The sequence below is a fragment of the Rhyacophila brunnea genome, unplaced genomic scaffold (assembly GCF_057557595.1).
Source record: "Rhyacophila brunnea isolate RB1 unplaced genomic scaffold, BYU_Rbru_1.0 scaffold_13, whole genome shotgun sequence".
In the NCBI taxonomy this organism is placed as follows: Eukaryota; Metazoa; Arthropoda; class Insecta; order Trichoptera; family Rhyacophilidae; genus Rhyacophila; species Rhyacophila brunnea.
In genome coordinates, this window is record NW_028232785.1 from 6,382,094 (window position 1) to 6,388,876 (window position 6,783).

General features: G+C 34.5%; 1 long non-coding RNA gene across 1 annotated transcript; it reads left to right on the forward strand.

Annotated features, from left to right (window-relative positions):
- Positions 1 to 664: 664 nt before the first annotated feature.
- Positions 665 to 6,424, forward strand: LOC147076279 (uncharacterized). The gene is made up of 3 exons (XR_015069890.1): positions 665 to 793; positions 3,024 to 3,167; positions 5,303 to 6,424. It is a non-coding gene; the product is annotated as an uncharacterized LOC147076279 (long non-coding RNA).
- The last annotated feature ends 359 nt before the right edge of the window (positions 6,425 to 6,783 follow it).

Sequence of the window (6,783 nt, forward strand, 5' to 3'; positions counted from 1 at the left end):
ATTGCGCACTAGCTATGCTACAAGAGATTTAACTAAAAAATATTTTTTTAAACCTACCCAGTCAGGTTTTGCATACAAACTTTAAAATTAAATAGCGCGCTGAATATAGGTGAAAAAGCAAAACAAAATCGTGCACTAACGTTCACTACCAACGCACAAGTGTTTACAATTTAAATTTAAGGAAAAACACATGTTTAGTGACACAAGTATCCAGCATTTAGCTGGGTCACCCAAATTGAAATGCGAATAACCCCCTTAATGTGCGTGCACAAACGAAAAAAACGCGTGCACAAACGTGCACTAACGATGCACAAACGAATGCACTCGAAAAAAGTTGAAATTTCAACATTGGTTGACCCAACGTTTAGCTGGAACACCCAATTTGAAATTAGAATTTTTCGGTTATTATAGGTGCACAAACGAAAAAAAATCGTGCACAAACAAATGCACGCAAAAAAAGTTGGAGTTTTAACATTGGGTGTTCCAGGTAAATGGACCTTAATACACTTACAGTGGCAATACAGCAATAAAATGTTATCTATGGTAAAAATGGTTCTCAGCAACACTGAACACCTGTCAGATTCTCTCTTTCACATTAATCCTCGCATTGGTACGGCATATTCGGCTTAAATACCCATGCAAAATGAATGTTAAACGCGAACCAAAAGAATTAGAAAACAATGCAGAAGGCCGACAAACGTTTGTTTCGGCCATTAATCAACAAAACAGCCTGGAGCCCCATACTTATAATATAAAGCAAGAGAACGCTGACGAAGCCAGTCGCACTTTTGAGGTTAGTTTTTTAAAGTGTGTCTATTGCTAACCTTGTACCCTGTTTAAACGTCGATGGTTTTACTGCTGACAGTACGTATTATCGCAGCCATAACAAGAATAATTACAAGATAAAAAGAACGTTTTTAAATTTTCTGTTGAATCATATAAACTTGACTTGCTAGCTTAAACGATCAAAAAAAATTGTACTCGATAGAAATAATACTGAAATGTCATTTTGATTTCCATAGTAAGGCACGTAACTTATATATTAATAATTATGTTGCTAGGACCATCCGCTTAGCAACCAATAATGGTGTCGAAATAACTTTTCATACAAAACAGAATTAACTGAAAAAGAATTCAATTCTACTTAAAGATGGCTAAAAGTATTTAAAAAAATGCATTGGCATCGTGTTCTGATATATTCTTTAAGTTTCAAATGTCTAGCTAGTCGTGAAGTTAGTTAAAAATCGATTGCAAGATTTGTACTGGACAAAAAATCACCGGACAAATAAGAATACGAGCTAAGAAAAACGTTGTAAAATGCACATGTAAACATGTATTATCATGCAAGTTGCATGTTGCAAAAAAGGTAGGAAGTTTCTGAATTGTCACATCGCGTCTCGCTTACTACTATTAAATTGGCGTGACAGTCGGCACTTTTACATGTAAACAGTCATTATCGCGATAGTTTAATATACACATTATTGATGAAAGTAAATCCATGCACGTATGCAGGCGCTATCAGGCGATATCCGTTTATTAACAATACCTACCAAAATATGTGTGTATTTGAGGTTCACGTATCACACTTTACCGTTATATCGGAAATATTAGGCCGTATATTAAAGAACGTCCAACCCATTTGGGTCGTATAGTACTGATATAAAATTCGTGTCAAAATAAATCACGGTTCTTTTCTTTTTACGCTTTACAGAAAGCTAGCAGCAAACAAATTTTGGAAATAGCCGATATACTGAATTATTTGTTAAGTAAGGTAGGGTTTTCATTCTTGAATTCATGAATAATGCCAAAATTAGCTTGAAAATTGAATAATTGTTCATATCGAATCGTGAAATGTTTTACGTACAATTTACATGTAACCCTAATAGGAAGTATGTAATACACGATGTTATTGTTTATATTTATTTATATCGAAGTAACAATATTTTCATACTAAATAATACAATAAATAGGTATTTTATATTGGGCGAAGTTGCGGCTTGTTATATAACTTCGCCCAGGTAGTGTGTTTTAGTACGTCCAGTACACAATTATTGTTTATAAAACACAAGAAATCCATTAAAAACTGCCGTTAAGCAAATTTAGTTCTTTTTATCTCTTGGGGTGGCAGGTCGGGTTTAAGATTTCTAGATTCTTTTTCTATGGCTTATTCAATGATTTTCAATAAGCGGTTTCCAAAGTTAGGGATGTATTTTACACTTAACTATTTTAAAGTCGTTGCGGAATGTCACTGCGGACTCACGACTGTACCCGGTTAAAACTAAATTCTGACTATTCAACGCTTACATTCTGACATTGTTGTTTTATGGTGGTTGAATCATGGCACCTTATAAAGGCTCAGATCAACCGAATACTGAGCTTCGGCTACAGATGTTAGCGACGAATATTGAGTGTGACATTGGGAAATAAGAGAGCGACTCATGCAGCCTCTCATCAAACTGAGAGTGAAGAAGAGGCGTTGCGCTTCTCTCGGAAACGTACTGTGGACGTCAGAAGATAACTTCAACCTGTTTTTCCTATTCTTTATGCCAACCGTATTCCGGCGTCATGAATGACTGTTAATTATACTATGTACTAACCATAGAGGTATTAAAAAAAGGAGTAGTAAGGAATCGGCTTTCTCACACAACTGAATGTAGCAGGTCAACAATTGCTGAGAACTTACGTGAAATAGCGATGCAATATACAAAATGCAGGGCATCGCTGAGAATTTACTTTGATCATTATAACGTACCCATATAATTTAATGTTAATGTGGAAATTTTGCCGCAAATTGATTATCAGCCTGCCTCACCATACTTGCCTGCTTCACCATACTTTCATATGACCTGCCGCCCCTAGGTACTAACTGTATAAGGTGTAACTGCGGGATGATGGAATGAACTGGAACGACGCAAGAAGACTAACTGTCCACATGCTTCAACTATTGCTGAAGAAGAATAATTCGAGTGATATTAAACTATATTTTTAAATACATTAATATACTCGCTGTATTGATTTTTCAGAATCCTGCAAAGGACCTGTGCAATATAAAATCTGAGACTGATTTTCAGCGAATTGATATTAAGGAAGAGTTTCCAAGGCAACCGATTAATCATGGCAGCCCTCAGCCCGGTTGCTCTAATGAAGATTGGGCGCCAGATGATCAGGTAAATTCAATTTATTTTATATAATATAGTTTATGTCCGATATTCCTTATTGGTATGCCGCAAGATTAGGATTTAAGAAGGTAATAACAAGGTGAAGCGCAGTTTTTAGATTAATTTTTAGACCTGCGTTCGCCCTCTCTTTTTTCTTCTTTTTGAAGACAGCCAAAAATATGGCAAGATAGCCCAAATCTGTATTTGACATCAAACTGTTCACAAATCATCAGATGTTCGCAAACAACTAGTAAAAATATTGATGCATCGATATCAATCGCACTTCAATTGAAACGAGCATCATTCACAATAAAATTGACATTGGAAATTTAATCTAGATTAAAAAATAAACTTTTTAACCTGTAAACGTTTTCGTGCTTATGTAGATAATTTAACTAACGATTTGCGTCGATACCTGGGTATTCTTCAGTGAGCCGTGAATGATATTCCGTGTATTGCATGAATATTCTGATAAGCCTAAAAACACTAATAATTCTCAGAGCACCTATCTGTACACTTGACTTTCTATGGTAAAACGTCCAAATAGCTGCCCTGAAAATTAATGTTTTTATACTTATCACCATATTGACGGAATTATGGTTCTTAATAGTGTGCCGTGAAAAGTGTGCCGCTTGAAAAGGCGTAAGATGATCCGATTCATGGAATCATACAACGCATCTGCTTTTGAGACAAGGGTCATTATGTATTCGATGTTTTGCGTGAATCTTTCCACATCAAACACGATGACGACTTATACATTATGGAGTTTTAAACTGATGTCCTTTGTATTCAAGTTGTGTTATAAACCATGGCTTGTATAGATATCTATAATTTATCATTCACTTAGGTACTCTAATATCTCATAACTCTATAACTGTAAATGGTTAATGCAAGAATATAATATAATATATTGCACAGTAAATGTCGGCCTTCAAAAGCAAAATCAAAACGTGGGCGCAGAATTCCAATTTTTTTCCGACCATATCTTATCCTCATAAGATCATATGGGCCTATTAACAGATATTTTGTTATGAGAAATGGATGTTAGCCACTTCCTTAACCCATTAGGTACAAATTGAAAATCAATATGTGTACTTGCCAAACCTTGATTTCGAACCTTCGACCCACGACGCAATAAGCCGGCGCTTAAATTCTATACCAACATATTTTGTGTTTCGGGTGAAAGCAAAAAGGTTACTCAAATTTGTGTTCAATTACCGTTTCGGTTAGTTGGTTATAAGAATCTATTGTATACAATTATAAATCAACTATCAGCAAATTATCCATAAGTCTGTTAAGTTTGTAACTGTTTTAGTATTAATATGGTACCGTTGTCGTCGCGGAATTTAGAATCAGCATATGTGTGGCTGTTTTCAACCAAGTTATGTTCACACGGACATCGACGCTGTATTTTGTGAAGACTAAATGGATGTTTCAATAGTTAATGCATGGTATCTTACGAAGATACGAGGGTCCCCATCTTTCAGCTTTATGAATCAATGTGTCCTCTAAATCTTAAAACTAAACTTGTATATTAAGTTCTAATCATTCAACTTTGTGAGTGGGTATAACAGTTCCCGATGACAAAGCGTTTCGATGATTGAATGTCAATCTCTGTTTCATATTGTTATATTCTTTGTATGTCGTATGAATAATTTAAAATATGAACGAACCACAAACAAGGAACCTAGATAATAATGTTTATTTATATATCTGTATACCAGAGGTAAACTACGGTAAATCCAAAATGACAACTTCACAGGAGAGACGAATTTGTGATTTTTAAAACTATCAACTTGTGGCATTCGTGAATGGAAAAAGATAAAATTTGTCTATTTATCAAAACCTTTTTGTTTGTTTACCGCTATAGTTCGATTATAAGTTTCATCAAAAGTATTGTTAGTTTTCTTACTGTTGTTTACCTCTAATAGTTATGGAGTTATAATGACATTTTTAATTTTTAACTTTTATAATAAGAGTAATATGAGTTACAGCTGTTTACCACGTATGCAGGATACGTAATGAAGTAACAATATAACAATAACTCCATTTCACGATTTTTGGAGTTACAATAGTTTACCTCTGGTATACAGATATTATTTTCCGTCCTATATTCTGTTTAATTATCTGTTTATTTTCTTTAGATTATCCCTGCAAGCACCAAAATACATAATGTTGCGAATCTTAAATCGACCTGGGACACATCAACAGTAAAAGATACTTATGAAGAAATACAGATTGATGAACATGATAATAAAAAACTAATAAAAATTGAAAATACATGCGGAAATACTAAACGTAATATGAAAGCTGGCAAGAAACAGTATGTATGTGTTGAGTGTAATTTCTCATGTAGAGATTCTAGCGACATGAAAAAACATAAAATGACTCATACTGGTGAAAAGCCATTCAAATGCGATGAATGTAATTACTCGTGTATAAGATCCGGTAGCTTGAAAGTACACAAAATGACCCACACTGGCATAAGACCAATGAAATGTGCCGAATGTAATTTTTCATGTATTACAACTGGAAATATGAAAATACATAAAATGACTCATTCTGGTGAAAAGCCATTTCAATGTAACGAATGTGATTTTTCGTGCGCACGATCTTCTGGAATGAAACAACATAAAATGACTCATTCGGGTGAAACGCCACTTAAATGTGATGAATGTGATTACTCATGCATTCAGGTTTGTAACATGAAAACACACAAAATGATTCATTCCGGTGTCAAGCGGTTTAAATGTGATGAGTGCGAATTCTCATGTGTACAATCGTCCAACATGAAATCACACAAAATGACACATTCTGGTGAAAAGCGTTTTATATGCAACGAATGCAATTACTCATGTATTCAGCATAGTAACATGAAATTACACAAAATGACTCATTCTAAGGAAAAGCGATTTAAATGTGATGAGTGTAGTTTTACTTGCAATCGATCCAGTGACATGAAATCACATAAAATGACTCATTCTGGTGAAAAGCCACTGAAATGTGACGAGTGTAGTTACTCATGTATACAACACGGTAACATGAAAAAACATAAAATGGGCCATTTTGCTAAAAATAAGACATGTTGATTATATCGTCATTTTTTTTTGCTTTCATTATTAGTTTACGCATGTATTTTTACGCAGTTGCTCTATAGTAAAACCACTTAACCTTAGATGTGCGCAGATTCAATTTATTCCCGTGCGCATGTTTTTAGTTTGCGTCATTTGTGTTTAGTAAATTGTCATATGATTTAATTTATAACCAAGCTTTGTCTTATAAATAGTTTAATAATATAGATTTTGTCATACTAGTTAGTTTCGGGACTTCAATAGCTACAATGTGTCGCTCCAGAAGTTAGCGAAGGCAATACCATTTTTCTCGGGTTGTACGATCTTGTCGAAATTGCAGTTTAATGAGCAACCTTGCATGAAAATAGGTGTTCCATGCTTTGCATTTCACAGGACTCACAGGCTTGGTCATCGAAGAACCACAGCTTCACCATGTTGTCTTTGGTGCACCTTAACATGTTTCTCGTTCTGTTTAGGGCTTTCCATGGAGTGAAAGCACAAATAATCATGTTAACAAATATCCGTAGCACTTAGGGACTAAAAGGTGAAAAATA